The following is a 16,566-nucleotide window of genomic DNA, read 5'->3' on the forward strand; positions in this document are numbered from 1 at the left end:
TAGGTTCCTCAAGAAAAAAAAAAATAATAAATCGATATGTTGCGCCGTTTTCGAGTTAATTAGCATTGAAGTTAACCAATCAGGCCGTTAGGTGCGTAAAGTCAAATGGTCCCCCAGGTAAGGTTAGTGTCAGTTGTCCTCGTAGGTTGGTGATGATACACGAGACTGCTGAGCATTTGGCTCTGGTTCTATCCTTACTACCATCCCATGTCGAATTTTTGTATCGCTATCTTGTTCAGTTTTAAAAAGCAAACGGAAGAACACGTTTGACGAAACCGTCTCTGTCAGGCCACTTGAATTTGCGGGCTCAATTGTCTGATTGGTTAACTCCAATGCTAATTAACTCGGAAACGGCGGAACGTATCGAATTTTTTTCTTAACAGTTTCTTCCCGGCCAACGGTCTTGCCGCAGTGGTAACACCGGTTCCCATCGGATCACTGAATTTAAGCGCTTTCGGGCTGGGCTAGCACTTGTATTGGTGACCATCCGGTCTTCCGAGCGCTGTTGGCAAGCAGGGTGTACTTAGCCCTTGTGAGGCAGACTGAGGAGCTATTCGATTGAGAAGTAGCGATTCTGGTCTCGGAAACTGACATACGGCCGGGAGAGCGGTGTGCTGACCACATGCCCCTTCCATATCCACATCCAGTGATGCCTGTGGGCTGAGGATGACACGGCGGTCGGTGGGTACCGTTGGGCCTTCGTGGCCTGGTCGGGACGAGTTTAGTTTCTTCCCAGCACAACCTACCCTGCAAAACCTTTGAAAGCTTTTCAGACTGTTTCTGACTACCCTGTGTAGTAGTCCCTCATGTCACTTGGAGTCGAAAGCTCCGCTGACTAAGAGTAGCAGAGCTCCAAAACACTAATGGTGGTCGAAAGCCTCCATTGGAAAAAGTACTTCGGGGGTTGTAAAATGTCCTTCCCAGAATCTGAACAGGACATCTGGTAAAAGTTTGTCGGCTTCCATATAGTTTAGTGGATGTCACAGGAATAGATGCTCGAACACTTCGGATACTCCAGTGAGTAGGACTGTAGGTCGAGAGCTTTGCGAAGATTGGGCGTCTTTCCCTGGCTTGGAGAGGGCCACGATCTCCCCATGCTTCGATACTGCAGGGATGTTGCAATTCCTCATCACTGCACTGAAAAGGCCATCAGATGGTCAACAGTCAGTGGCGGCAAGTGAAGAAGCAAGTCGTTGGAGACGAAGCCCCTTCCCCCGTGCCCCCGCCTTCCTTGGTGCTAGGCGGTGAAACTGGCAGTGGAGCAGTGGGCCTCTTCAGTATTAATCGGTTGCAAGTCTTCTTCACCCACATGTCACTATTGGTATCTTGGCTGCCTTGTATGAACATGATAGACATGGTATTCGTCCATCGGATCACCTATATGCCGGAAATTGTTCGAAAAACATCCTCCAAGCGCCGGCCTCTGCATTGGGGTGGCTGACTACCAAATTGCTTCCAGGCGTAACCATCGCTGACTTTTTGGTTGGAAACTCTATTGGCTCATATTTGGTTCCTGTGGTCGTCGATCTCGGTTGGGCAGACTCTTTGTTGCATGATTTCGAATGGGCTGCTACTCTCGACAAACCATATAGTACTCTGTAATTACGGCACGTCACATGGGTGGCCGTCGATGGTTGCCATTGTGGCGTCGTCTCTCCTCAGGCAATGAAGCCACCCTAACTGCGCCCAAGACACTGGCTGAATAACGTTGCAATTCTGTACGATTCCTTGTCTGTTGTCACCGGAAATATTACGAGGTCCAACGAGAGACGTTCGACTCACGGTAAACTGCTCCCGTCCACCTTACATGCTGGTACGACGTGCCAATTGCGCAGGCGTACATGGAAGATCATAGTGGAAGAAACCTCACACGATAGGCAGACATCAGAGATATAAGTGCAGTGATCCCCCCTGTGAAGGATGGTGCTCACGATTTCTCGTCGACAGAGGAACAGTACCGTTATCAATGAGGTTTAACTGTAGCCAATGGCGGATCCACATTTTATGAAGATTAAAAGTATTATCACGATTAATTCAATAATTCGCCAAACGTATTTCAATGGCTTTCCTTATAATCCGAACCCCAGAACGACGACACAGATGTCAAAATACGGGCCCTACGGACCTTAACGTGGTCCATAGCATGGCCTTCCTGAATGCGTTGCTCGGCCACTGCAGATATATTGCGCTGTAGCAGCCAAGTATACCGTCGATGTCCCACACAACGTTCTTGAACCGTACGTAAAGTATGACGGACCACACTGACAAGGAATCTTATACATGCCTGCCTTCCGTAGAATGAAATCATCCTGCACAACGTTGCTGTCTTTGGTGCTGGCAGCGAAATAACGTTGTCTTTATGTATAGAGTGAATGCGACCCGTTTTAGAAGACAGATTCCCTACTAATGACACGAAGGCCATGCACATGAATTTTTCCTCTACAGTTCATTGAAGTGCGACACTCGCCTTCGGTTTGAATTGTGAAGCCTTTCGGATCTCTCGTAGTGGATAGCCATTCATTAAAAACTTTTTTGAGGCGTTGATATCCTCCTGAAAATGCTCCTTCTCGGCAGTCATGTGTGCCCTGTGTACAAGTGTACTGAGGATACCATTGATTTGTGTAGGATGACGACAAGACAGCTGTCCATTCACAGCCTGTATGTGTTGGCGACAGGTGCGTTGACGCCGTCGTCCCCAATCCCAGTAGGATCAACCAGTGGTACTTGACCGATCCACCACTCCACCCCCTGGAGCCTGCTCTTGCTAGGTGACCCACACAAGTCAGCTACATGTTCTGGTTGGTCACATATTCACCGCTTTTGGTTATTCTCTAGTTGGGGATTAATTGTGGCTCCGGTCAATCCTCATTAGTATTCACTGCACTCCCAACACTCACTTCAGCACTGTTATGTACATTTGGGTGTCCTCTTACACTGCCTCTATTTTGTAATTATTATCTAAGTTCTATTCCGAATAACTTATTTACAACTTCATTCACAAGGACCATTGCATTCTTATTGAGAAAGATATTGTGTTCCAGGGTACCAATGGTTTTACGATGAATCAGCATATCTAAGGTGTCCGCTCGTTCCGAAGACGGCTGGGTGGGGATACAGGCTGAATATTAGCAGCAGGAAAAGTTTAATTATGGGTGGATTCCACAATTTTATGGTTCAGTGTTAAAGTGAAAGACTACCCATCTCTTTCCTGCTCCATGCATTTCTTTTGACTGTATCGTGCTAAAAGGAAGCCCATTCCTGCTTTTACCGTGGAACAAGTAGGCAAAACGGAGCGAATTCAGTCGGTCCTCAGGGTGGCGAGTAAAACTTCCCGCACGTATATACTGCCTAGGGACACTTGTCGACCCATACTAAGATCATTGCGCAGCAAGAGAGGGCAACAAGCGCAACAAGAGAGGGCACAATCAAGAGGTCAGTTCGTGCACAAAATCCTGCACCGGCAACTCTTTCGCACATGTGAACGGTAATTGTGAGGCAGAATGGCTCAATATTTCTGCAAGGGACTTCAAACGACTTGTTGCGTCCGTGCCACGTCGAATTGTCGCTCTACGCCGGGCAGAAGGGGGTCCGACACGATATTAGGAGGTATCTCATGACTTTTCTCACTTCACTGTAATATGGACATCCGCAACTGAAGTTATGCGTTCTTGAAAATAAACCGCAAACTGTTGTTGTGTGATCCTTTAATAGCACTATCGGTTTCGCAACGTTAGAGTTGAACCTTCGCGTACATCTAAGCAAAGAAGAACATAACATGGCGGAATGAAAAAGCCTATATATATTTTTTGAAATGAAATGAATCTAGCGACAATATAGTACAACATGATATACAAAATATGTAGCTGAGAAAAGCAAATTTAATCGTAGTAGTCAGCTTACATATTATCAGATCGTTTAAAAAAAAAAGTTTGAATGCATTGGTTATCCTATCATTCCCAGGTTATACAAAATTCGTCGAATTTATTTCTTGAAATCCCCTCGTATGTGGCTGATGTGCCGCTCCGCATTGTTCCTCCCCACTTTTTTATGCACCAACTGGACTGAAGGAGTCCTTTTGGGACAATGCAACCTGTGACAAAGCCATGCGATGAACACTGTCTTGTGAGAACTGCAAGGCGTAAAATATCCTCCTCTCACCAGGAATATAAATTACGTCTCGGCCTAACGCACGCAAAGGAGGTAACGAAAGGAGATAAACGAGTAGAACGGGAAGTCGGCGGGACACAAGCAGGCAGCCAGCCAAACACGGATGGTGGTAAACGATCGCAGATAGCAGCAAGCGTGAGTAGAGCGACATGAAGGGAAGCACAGGCGCCATGTCGTGAGCAATTTCTTCAACCTTACATACTGATCGGCTAGTAAGTAGTTCCAAGAAGTGTTGCTAAAAGGAAACTTTGTTAGGTATCTGGCCACGTACTGTCGATCAGAGAGAGCTGCGCCTGGCAAACAACGTGGGAAGAATGCAGACTTGGCAAGAAAGACTTGTCTCTCCTATTTTCAAAAAGGAATAAAGACCGGATTCACCAACGAAGACTGGACAAAACGCCACCGTACTCGAAGACAATTGCAGACTTATCCATCATGCTTTGCAACGTCATTGTTGGTTGATATAAGTCGTCTGCTGGGTTCAATAATAAGGTTTTATTTGTAATTAGTGCGTCATTCTTACAGCAAAGAAACTGTGATCTGATAATCAGTGCAGTTGTCCTCCCATTTCCGCTGCCGTCTCATAGACCTTCCTAATCAATAGCATCAGTATATTGTTAACAGCGAGCAGGAACCGTCGTTTACTGGTGACAGAATTAGTGATCCCGCGAAGTATGAGGTTCGTAGTGCAATACGGATCGTAAATGCATAAAAAGAGTTGCCCTGTCAAAATTTTACAGACAGATAACTACGTTTATGGTAATACGATGAATGAACTTCAGTTCGAAATTGGTGTATCATCATCTTGTGGTTGAAGCTTTTTCTTTTTGTCCGCATTTACTTCCTGGTCTATAATAGCGAAAATGTGGTTCTGCCTTGAGCAAACACAATTCTTCTTCTTTTAATGCCCAAACATCATCAGTGGGTTTATTTATTCTCCGTGAAAAATTTTTTACATTGCATAACAGTTTTTGACATAATGGTAATTACATTGTTGTCGTGGTCTTCAGACACTGGTTTGATGTAGTTCTCCATGTTGCTCTATCCTGTGCAAGCCTCTTCATCTCCGAGTAACTACATCCATCTGAATCTGCTTAGTGTATTCATCTCTTCGTCTCCCTCTACGATTTTTACCCTCCACGCTTCTCTTCCGTACTAAACTGGTGATCCCTTGATGCCTCAGAACGTGTTCTACCAACTGATCCCTTCTTCTAGTCAAGTTGTGCCACAAATTCTCTTCTCTCCAATTCTGTTCAGGACCTCCTCATTAGTTACTGTATCTACCCATATAATTTTCAGCATTCTTCTGTAGCACCACATTTCTATAGCTTCTATTCTCTTCTTGTGTAAACTATTTATCGTACGTGTTTCTCTACCATACATGGCTACACTCCATACAAATTCTTTCACAAAAGACTTCCGGGCACACCCATAGTCGATGTTAACAAGCTTCTCTTCTTCAGAAGCGCTTTCCTTGCCATAGCCAGTCTACATTTTATATCCTCTCTACTTCGACCGTCATCAGTTATTTTGCTCCCCAAATAGCAAAACTTATATACTACTTTAAGTGTCTCATTTCCTAATGAATTTTATCTGTGAGCAGGCTGTGTTAAGTCATTGTGGAGTTGTTGAATACTGTCGAGTGTTTCCTCTAAAAGGCATACGACTAAGAAATTTAGCTTTCTGTCTTTTTATTATTCTATGCAGAATTTTATCTGTGCTCGGACTGTGTTTACATCATTGTTGCTGTATATGGTCATGAGTTTCACGTAGAAGGCATATGATGTCATCTACGTAAATTAAGCTGGTATATTATTCTGTATTGTTTGGTTCTGTATTGGTATAATGACACAATCTTCAGTCGTGTCTGTCGAGTCCAAATGTAGGAGCAAAAAAAAAAATTAATTGGAACAGACATTACACTACTGATGTACTAAGCATTTGCTTAGCTAAAATTTCACGTTCAATACTTTACCAAATTTTTAGTTGTTCTTTAGTTTAGAGAAATGTGCGTGCCAGATGAGTTCCTTGATTTTTAACAGATGAACACAAAGGGAAGCTGCACTGACTTTTCTCACTTGGTACGACAAGGACGACGAGTTGTGTTTGAACCACATTGCTATTTGTGAGGATGTCTTAGTTTCGCCTAAAAACCCAAAACCAAATCGCCACACAGTGGAATGTCATCATTCAGGATCTCCAACGGAAAAATTCTGAGCACCAAAAGAATTATGACCATAGAGTTTTGGGATGGAAAGGAAGTGCTACACATTGACTTTATGCGTAGAGGAGAAACCAAAAACGTAAGGCGAGGTACAGAATTTTTAACAAGGGGAGCAGAGCTTATGCTGCACTCCCCCCCCCCCCCCCTCCAGTAAAAATCAACAGTTTTGTTATAGTAATCTAGGCAATATATTTCGAAATAAATATCACTATTTCGTAACGTTAACTTATTTTATTGACTGAATTAAGATTAAAATCAAAACAAACAAATGAAAAATACAAAAGGTTTCTCATTGTACATGTAATAAACTTAAAGTTTCACTTTCCACGTCTTATTTTTCTGCAAAAATGTTTATGGCCTCATCGTAGTTTGTGGAAGCAGCTCGTTTGTGCTCTATGGACAGTAACTTTATCCTTTATTGAGCAGTCGTGCTCCTCAGATAATTCTTGATTAATTTCGGCTTGCTGAAAATCCTTTCTGCAGAGAAAACGGAAACTTGGATGCTAAATAATATATCTAAGCCTGTAGTAAAGTTGGGATACCCCTCTACCAATTTAATTTTATAAATTTAACTTAATGTGAATGATCCAGTTGCACCTTATAAGCCTCTTTGAATTGCCAGTGCATGGTGTTAGAAACTTTCATTCTCAAATAAATTCTTCGTTGTTAAGATCGCCGGCCGGAGTGGCCGAGCGGTTCTAGGCGCTACAGCCTGGAACCGCGCGACCGCTACGGTTGCAGGTTCGAATCCTGCCTCGAGCATGGATGTGTGTGTTGTCCTTAGGTTAGTTAGGTTAAAGTAGTTCTAAGTTCTAGGGGACTTATGACCTCAGCAGTTGAGTCCCATAGTGCTCAAAGCCATTTGAACCATTTTTTTTTGTTAAGATCTTCTACGTAGTTACCAACCAATTCCGCTGCTTTGGCCTTTTAAGTTCTTTACCTACATTTCTCGAATTAGTACACACACAAAAAACTGAACTTTGTACTACTTTTCTCAAATGCCTTAATTTTGGTACTCAGCTCTATTATCACTTTGTCAGTTATTTCAAACAGGGGTATCCTAAACAAATCTTGCTGTGGTTGTTCGGATTCTTCATCCTCACAAAGCTCATCGGCCATTTTCTTCTACCCTATAATCTTTTTTCTAACTATTATATTCATATTTCATTATTTTCTGATAATACTTTGGCCTCAGGAATAGCTTCTGAAGTACAGTAACCTGTAGAAGCTTTGCGAAAGCTCTAAGGACCTTGAATATTGCGAGCAGTCTGTGCAGAAACTAACTGACATGATCTATTTTTTTAATATTTACATGCATGTCGGCATGAACAGGCATTAATGACCATTGACAGTCAACCGAAGTTAATTCGAAATAAATTTCCGGACCGACAGAAATTTTCGTATTTCGCTAGTAGGACGTAAACCTATACCTATCACAGCTGATGCCAAGATATTCGCATTCAGCGAATTTATTTAGATTTTTTAAATACTGCATAACAGAAAAGAGTTAAAGCAATGAATTTGAGTTTCCAACCGTTCTTTAAAATAGACTTTGCCCCACTTTTTGTTTCTGGTGTTGACAAGTTATAAATTTTAACTTCTTCCAGAGCCTTTATAGCACTATCGAAATGATTGTAAACAGCTTAGACCACTTCTACTACTCTTCCGCACCACCTACTCGTGCTCTGGGATTTTAATTTTATGGGTACATGTTTTTGTAAGATTTCCCATCTGAGCCGTGGTAAAAATTGCTGTTTTGAAGAGCACGCCATAGCGTGTTGCGTGAAGCAGTCGCCCTCCGTTTCTGGCGGTGGCGCTGCTGTGGCAATCGCAGCTTTGGTGTCTCCCTCTGGTCGGAAAGGTTGCCTGTTCACGTGCATTTAGGGCGCTATGAGCTCGCCAGAGGGTGAGTCTGGGTGAGCCTGGAGTCAGTTTGGATCAGTCTCTAGTCCGAAATTGTGGCGCAACGAGTGGTCGCGCGGTCGGGGGCTTAGTTTCCGCATCTGAGTCTGCGTGTTAGGCCGCCAGTCTGCTCGAGTTGCTCAGGCAACAGTCATTGGCTGTTGGATCGATCGGTTGGCCGGTCGCACACTGAGACACAAGATGACTGGTCCGCCTTGAGCGTCGGCGCATGTGAGTTCCCTACGTGAGTCCAGTGGGCCGCGCCGTATAGCGAGGGGTAGTGGCTTCACGGCCGACACGAGAGCAACAGGAATCAACCCACGACATCGGTCTGGCCGATGCGAGCTGCGACGCCGTGAGACGGGAGATCAGCGCGCCTTCCTGCGGCCGTTGAAGCGGCTGGCAGCGGACGGTTCGGGAGAGCGTTTTGGGGGTGCTGCGCCAGGTCTTCGGCAGAAATCGCAGTTTATTAGAAATTAAGTGATTGGTGATATGTTGTTTCATTTACTTGTTAAATTCTACTTGTTTTCTTGGTGAGGTCACCAGCCGCTTTGTTTTGGGGTCGTCCCATCATTCTTCTCCGTTTGCCCACCCGCGGGAAGGTGGTTATTTATGAATTGGGTGGTCCGTTTTCTCCCTTGTGGAGTAGGGGCGGGTTAGAGCAACCTGCGGTTCGGTTTGTTCGGTAATCTCCCTAGCAATCTGCCGTACGTTAATAGCTGCCTCTGTCGTGTTTGTCGGATTCGGTGTCTTAACGAATTTATTGCTTGAAGTGTAACGGCCTAATTCCTGAAATATGTTTTTATCTTGCCTATCATCTTGAGAGGCGGTATATGTGCACTGTAGAGCATGTTTGGCCAATCTTGTATAATTTTATTCAAGATAGCATTTCATGGTCATTTTAGTATATAAAGTTGCCGCCCTTCCACCGTAAGACTTTTCTTAGAAGTTAAAATCATGTTGCACCTTCGGTGCAAGTTAATCTTTTAATTTTAGTGTTTTGTACCATTTCCATCCCTCCTACGGGGTGCATAGTTTGTGTGCTTGTGTGAATTGTTAAAATTTTACCTTAAGATAATCTGGTGTGTTGCAGATTTGTACCTGTGTAGTCTTTCAGAGGTTGTTGTGAGAGGTCGTGACTACGGCCGTGTCAAAAGGGTGCGCAATGTTCTCAGCCCGAAAGCTCATACACTCGAAAATTTGTTTCTTTCTGCCTCTGAATAAATTGTAACTTGATATTTAGAGGGTACTTTCTGCTTATAATTTTAAATCTGTTTCCTTTGAAAAATGCTTTTAGGAATAAAATTCCCATTTGTTAAAAGCAGTTTCATTTTGATTTCATCAGTTACTCCCTGGCAACTACTTCCACGCTCACATAGTGTGATTAAATGTGTTAACGTTCTTGATGAATCGCTAGTAAATAAAGTAAATTCTTAAGGAAAAGTTTTGAAAGTAAAATCATAGTTCACCATCTTTAAGTTGAAACCATAAAGAATATATAGAAATGATGAATATTTCCAAAGAAAATTTGAGCTTCAACAGATGTGTCGGCTGCATGTGCTCCTACTAAATTTAAAGAGTGAACAACACATGGTACAAAAAAAGCCAGTTCATTCTTCTTAAATATTCTTGATTGAACCCATTTGTACTTTCCAGCCATCTTCGCCCCATTGTCCTAAAACTGCCCTCTGCAGTATTTCATGTTCAACCCATCTTATTCTACCTTCTGCAGTATTTCTTATTTACTGAATGGTCTTGATTTTGATTGCACTTGTTTTACTTGTATATAGTTCAATAACATTTATTTTCATTAAAATTTAGCCGCAACAAATACACTCCTGGAAATTGAAATAAGAACACCGTGAATTCATTGTCCCAGGAAGGGGAAACTTTATTGACACATTCCTGAGGTCAGATACATCACATGATCACACTGACAGAACCACAGGCACATAGACACAGGCAACAGAGCATGCACAATGTCGGCACTAGTACAGTGTATATCCACCTTTCGCAGCAATGCAGGCTGCTATTCTCCCATGGAGACGATCGTAGAGATGCTGGATGTAGTCCTGTGGAACGGCTTGCCATGCCATTTCCACCTGCCGCCTCAGTTGGACCAGCGTTCGTGCTGGATGTGCAGACCGCGTGAGACGACGCTTCATCCAGTCCCAAACATGCTCAATGGGGGACAGATCCGGAGATCTTGCTGGCCAGGGTAGTTGACTTACACCTTCTAGAGCACGTTGGGTGGCACGGGATACATGCGGACGTGCATTGTCCTGTTGGAACAGCAAGTTCCCTTGCCGGTCTAGGAATGGTAGAACGATGGGTTCGATGACGGTTTGGATGTACCGTGCACTATTCAGTGTCCCCTCGACGATCACCAGTGGTGTACGGCCAGTGTAGGAGATCGCTCCCCACACCATGATGCCGGGTGTTGGCCCTGTGTGCCTCGGTCGTATGCAGTCCTGATTGAGGCGCTCACCTGCACGGCGCCAAACACGCATACGACCATCATTGGCACCAAGGCAGAAGCGACTCTCATCGCTGAAGACGACACGTCTCCATTCGTCCCTCCATTCACGCCTGTCGCGACATCACTGGAGGCGGGCTGCACGATGTTGGGGCGTGAGCGGAAGACGGCCTAACGGTGTGCGGGACCGTAGCCCAGCTTCATGGAGACGGTGGCGAATGGTCCTCGCCGATACCCCAGGAGCAACAGTGTCCCTAATTTGCTGGGAAGTGGCGGTGCGGTCCCCTACGGCACTGCGTAGGATCCTACGGTCTTGGCGTGCATCCGTGCGTCGCTGCGGTCCGGTCCCAGGTCGACGGGCACGTGCACCTTCCGCCGACCACTGGCGACAACATCGATGTACTGTGGAGACCTCACGCCCCACGTGTTGAGCAATTCGGCGGTACGTCCACCCGGCCTCCCGCATGCCCACTATACGCCCTCGCTCAAAGTCCGTCAACTGCACGTACGGTTCACGTCCACGCTGTCGCGGCATGCTACCAGTGTTAAAGACTGCGATGGAGCTCCGTATGCCACGGCAAACTGGCCGACACTGACGGCGGCGGTGCACAAATGCTGCGCAGGTAGCGCCATTCGACGGCCAACACCGCGGTTGCTGGTGTGTCCGCTGTGCCGTGCGTGTGATCATTGCTTGTGCAGCCCTCTCGCAGTGTCCGGAGCAAGTACGGTGGGTCTGACACACCGGTGTCAATGTGTTCTTTTTTCCATTTCCAGGAGTGTATTATATACTTAACCTAAAAATAAAGTGCCCCCTTTCCCACTCCCACTCTCCCTCTTAGATCCGGCCGTGCATAAATGCCGCGCCTTACTGCCAGACCCTTCACCGACTAAGGGAGTGGACTGTCGTCCAGCGGCATGGTGCTTTTTCACGATAGCGCTCGGCTGCATTATGCTGCTTTTAGGAAGGATTATAGACCGGACGTGGCCTTCTCCCAAATGCATGGATTTTTATGACGGAAAGTACTATCGAAATGAGAACGAACTGAAAGGGCGACTATAGCAACGGGTCTAACAACTTGGCGTCAAATAAATATGCAGGCCGGCTGCTGTGACCGCGCGGTTCTAGGCGCTTGAGCCCGGAACCGCGCTGCTGCTACGGTCGCAGGTTCGAATCCTGCCTCGGGCATGGAAATGTGTGATGTCCTTAGGTTAGTTAGGTTAAAGTAGTTTTAAGTCTTGGGGACTGATGACCTCAGATGTTAAATCCCATATTGCTTAAAGCCATTTGAACCATTTTTTGAGTATGCAGGAGGCATGGGACAGCTTGTGGATCGCTACGACAAATGTTTAATTTTGAGCGGTGACTACGTAGAAAACTAGCTAAGATATCGAAGTATCTTGTAAAATAAGTCTTCTTTCATTATCTTAGAAAAAAAAACAGGCGGAGAAACAAACGTTCTTTGCTGCTGCCAATCATGATTTTTCTTTACTTCCCGCAAGTCGCATTTCGGGTAATAACTCCCATTATGCACTGTGTTCCGTTTATTATGGCACCTTAAGCGTGATGTCTGCAATGTGCGTGCTGCTGCGTTATTCAGCGACTTCACTGTATTGTGAACACGCCAATTTTGGCAATATTGCTGCATCTTTCCCTATAGGTGCTGATGAATTTGTTTATAGCTTTTACGCGTGGTTATTGGACCACTGACTCGGTATGATGCTTCGCGTGCTTCACACCAGTAAACTGTTGTTTAAGAGTTGTCAGAGAGGTAAATTTATGTGGGCCGTTGGTATTTATAGAGAAAACTGACGATAGTAGACGTAGAGAAGCATTTTAAAATGCTATTAAAATGTTTCACTATCATTTTCTTTTCAGGAGAATTCCACATATGTAGCTGGATTTGTTTTATTCTGGTGTCATGTTGATTTTGTGTGGCTTTGAGCAGTATTAATGGAAGACAGGACTATCGTATTTTACGTCACGTTGCGTTAGGATTTCAGTTACTCCGAAAAGAGCAATTACCAGATTCCGTAAGGTCAGTTCATTTAGGTAAAATACTCATACATTTGTGTAACGTGCTGCATGATTCAACATCGAATTCTACACGACAAATTTGACGCAAACCTCCTGGTGTCATTGTATAAACGTCACTGTATAACAAGCAAAACCATTGTTCTCACAGTTGTAGGCTTCGAAGAACCAAAAAATAAAACGAAATCATACTGTTTTACGCTGTACTAAACTAAAAACTAAACTAGACTCCTCCGGAACAGGCCATGAAGGCCCAACGGTGTCATCCTCAGCCCACAGGCGTCACTGGATGCGGACATGGAGGGGCATGTGGTTAGCACACCGCTCTCCCGGCCGTATGTCAGTTTACGAGACCGGAGCCGCTACTTCTCAGTCAAGTAGCTCCTCAGTTCGCCTCACAAGGGCTGAGTGCACCCCGCTTGCCAACAGCGCTCGGCAGACCGGATGGTCACCAATCCAAGTGCTAGCCTAGCCCGACAGCGTTTAATTTCGGTGATCTGATGGGAACCGGTGTTACCACTGCGGCAAGGCTGTTGGCTTACATTGTACAACGAATTAATAATTAAATGTCTACTGGCCGCGCGGAGTAGCCGCGTGGTCTTGGGCGCCCTGCCGCGGTTCGTGCGGCTTCTCCCGTCGGAAGTTCGAGTCCTCCATCGGGCATGGGTGTGTGTGTTGTCCTTAGCGTAAGTTAATTTAGGTTAGATTAAGTAGTGCGTGAGCCTAGGGACAAATGTCCTCTGCAGTTTGGTCACACAGGAACTTACCACAAATTTCCAAATGTCTACTACCATCCTGGTATTTCTGTTGTAAATCTAATAGAAATAAACGATAAACGAATTAGAACAAGTTAATGATGTACTGTTATTTACTAGTTTAATAGGAAATGTTAGTGTTCTGTTAGCCACATGAATTAGATAGTTACGTGACATGAAATGGTAACTAAGACTGTATTTTTGTGTGAAACAGGCCCTTTTACAAGATAGGCCTATTCATTGAACATACACTAGACATGATTTATGACCAACAAAATACTTTTGTGTTATATCTCGATCACGAATACCTATCATTTTTCAGCATCTGGTGGATCCAACCAACTTATATATTCGGTGCGCCCTACGCTGCAAAATATGATGGCCAGTGCCTTTTTTTAGCTGCCATTCAAAGCGCTGAAAGAAATAAAGAGCCTTTTTATGTTGATGGTATACCTGTTCGCGTTTCACAGACTTACAGACCAATGCTGCAGTCGTCCGTCTGTCGCAATTTCATAGAGCACATTCTAATCTCAAACTTTGTGATGTTTCTGGAGGAAAACAAGCTGCCCTGAAAGGATCAGTAGATATACACGAGAAACCAAGCGAGTTTACTCAGCTTACTTTGTTCATACACAATATCTTGCAAAGAGCAGACAGGTTAACGAGTAGATTACGTCTTCCTAGTTTTCCGAAAGACGTTCGACACTGCATCACACCATAAACCGCTAATTCAGATACGACCATAAGGAGTAGCTTTCCATAAGTGCGATGGGCTCACTAAATATCTGCCTAACAGAATCTGGTACATTGTACCGGAAGGCGAATTCTGAGCAAAAACGAAAGTAGTATCGAGTGTTGGTCAGTGATTATACTGCTGTCCATGGGAAGGTATCGCCGTTGGACTATCGTATGGAAACGTACAAGAAGTTGAGAGAGGACAAGGTACTCTCTCGCCTATTTTTCACAGACAGAAAATCGTTAAAGATTTCATTACAACCTGACGCACTTTGAGTGGGACTCTAGAAAGTTAATGGCCTGAGCAGACGTTGATGGAGGCTGGTAGGGCGCTAAAACCATGAGGTATTTTTATGATTCTTAGCTCGTAGAGACGACTTGTTGGGAGTTGAAAGCGATTGGCGGCGAGCCCATCCCTTAGTAAATCTTGCCGGACAGACCCAAAGCCATACAGGGCAGACAAGGCAGCCCCTCGTCGAAACAGGACTCCAGCAGAACTATGCCACGCTACCTGCAGCAGCGCCAGCGCAAGTCCAGGCTGGGGCGACGGTCTGAAGGAATGCGTCTACACAGTGGAGTCGTAAAACGGCCATTGTGTGCATAGGCACACGTAATAAAAATTCACCTGTTTTCATGTTTGCCAATAGTGCAAATAGGCCAGTGAACCACTTCCCTCGGTTGTATACGAAAAATCTGACATCCGAGAAACGTTCGGAGATAGAATCTTTATTACACCTCATAGCTAGGACTAAGAAGTTCCAAGGCACAGCTCCAAGGCACAGGCGATTTAGATAAAGATCTTTGAGACTGTATCTGTTCACTTGTTGCCATGGGAAGAGACACGATTTCGAAAAAAATTATCTTCCCCTCTGTGAAACGTAAAGAAAAGCCAGTAACTGGCGGTTTCTTTTTTACAGAGACGTTGGTTTCTTAACTCTTGCCCTGGTTCGACATAATGCTGTCATGTAGGAGGGGAGATTTAGTGGCTCTAGAGCCCTGTGACTGGCTCAAGACGGGGTGAAGGCGGTGTCGTTTGTGCATTTTCCGGGAAAATGGACTTTTTGTTTCTGGAGAGTTACAAAGCACTCTGGTGAAGGACTTTGGTCTGGTAAGAACTGCTAGTCGAAGCTCGGGCTTGTGTGGTCGGTACTTGGGACCTGTCCTGAGACTGACTTCACTTACGAGTAGTTTAGACAGTGTGACTTCAAACGTCTCGGACTATTCGTTTGCCTAGGGCACACTTATTCGTTTTTGGTTTACCAGTCCTGACGTTTGGTATCCTTGTTCACTCCATCATATAAGTTAGCCAAATTTGTCCTTGATATGACCAGCGAATGCGTGTGTCAAACACTGAAATCTACCATGATTTCAGGGCTCTGGTAGAGAGTAAATTGCGATTTGTCTGCCTGACCGCTAGACCGTGAGAGTTGTGCGTTTCTTTCGTGGCTGCGATCGATTCACAGGTGCCGCCTCGAAGTCTCACCTCCGCCGCACACATCTCGATAGCTGCAAGTTACATCGCCACACGAAGCAAACAGGGTAACGTACTGCCGCTCCGGCATTGTCTGGGCGTACAGATCTCAATCGACACTTTCTCTCAGCTGCATCTATGTAGAGAAACTTCTAGATTTGAACAATCAAAGTCTGCTCAGAGTCAGATCAATTCAGATTGCGTTATCCACATTTTTAGGGCCAGAGTTAAACCATCTTTACAAACCCAGGATCCTTGTCCATTGTAGTCTTAAATCACCTGTTATTTGTTCACGGTATTGAATCAATAACTTATTTAGCATAATTTATGTCTGTTTTGGAAAAATAAATGTTGTTAGTACACTAAATTTTGCCTACTTTCTCAATCATTTAAATTGTCCCACCAGGGTTAACTTGCGAAGTTCGACACAATTATCGCTTGGTGCAATGAATGACACCTCTATTTAAATGTGGATAAGTTAGGGTCTGTCTATACACCAACGTATTTAAACTTTTCTGTCTGCTTACTTTCTTCTAGTCCGATCTCCAGTTCTCTTGGCGCTGATTTTTATATTTTTTCATAAAGCGCGTCTTCTTAAAGGAGATTTGAAGCCCAGCCTTCGCTGCACTGTTTTCAGCTGATGAAATTGTTTAGCTGATGTATCTATGCAGTCTGAAAAGATTACTAAACCATCCACAAAGTCTAGGCAGTCTATTTTAAGATTTATATACTTGTATCCTAGGGCTTTCCACCATTTTCTATCCTTAATTGTTGACTTCTTTCCGCCAATCTCAGATGACATTT

The 16,566-nt window shown here is 44.6% G+C and overlaps 1 pseudogene; it reads right to left on the reverse strand.

Annotated features, from left to right (window-relative positions):
* Positions 1-13,221: 13,221 nt before the first annotated feature.
* On the reverse strand, positions 13,222-13,339 carry LOC126237922 (5S ribosomal RNA; annotated as a pseudogene).
* Positions 13,340-16,566: the final 3,227 nt, after the last annotated feature.

This window comes from Schistocerca nitens, chromosome 2 (genome assembly GCF_023898315.1).
Source record: "Schistocerca nitens isolate TAMUIC-IGC-003100 chromosome 2, iqSchNite1.1, whole genome shotgun sequence".
In the NCBI taxonomy this organism is placed as follows: Eukaryota; Metazoa; Arthropoda; class Insecta; order Orthoptera; family Acrididae; genus Schistocerca; species Schistocerca nitens.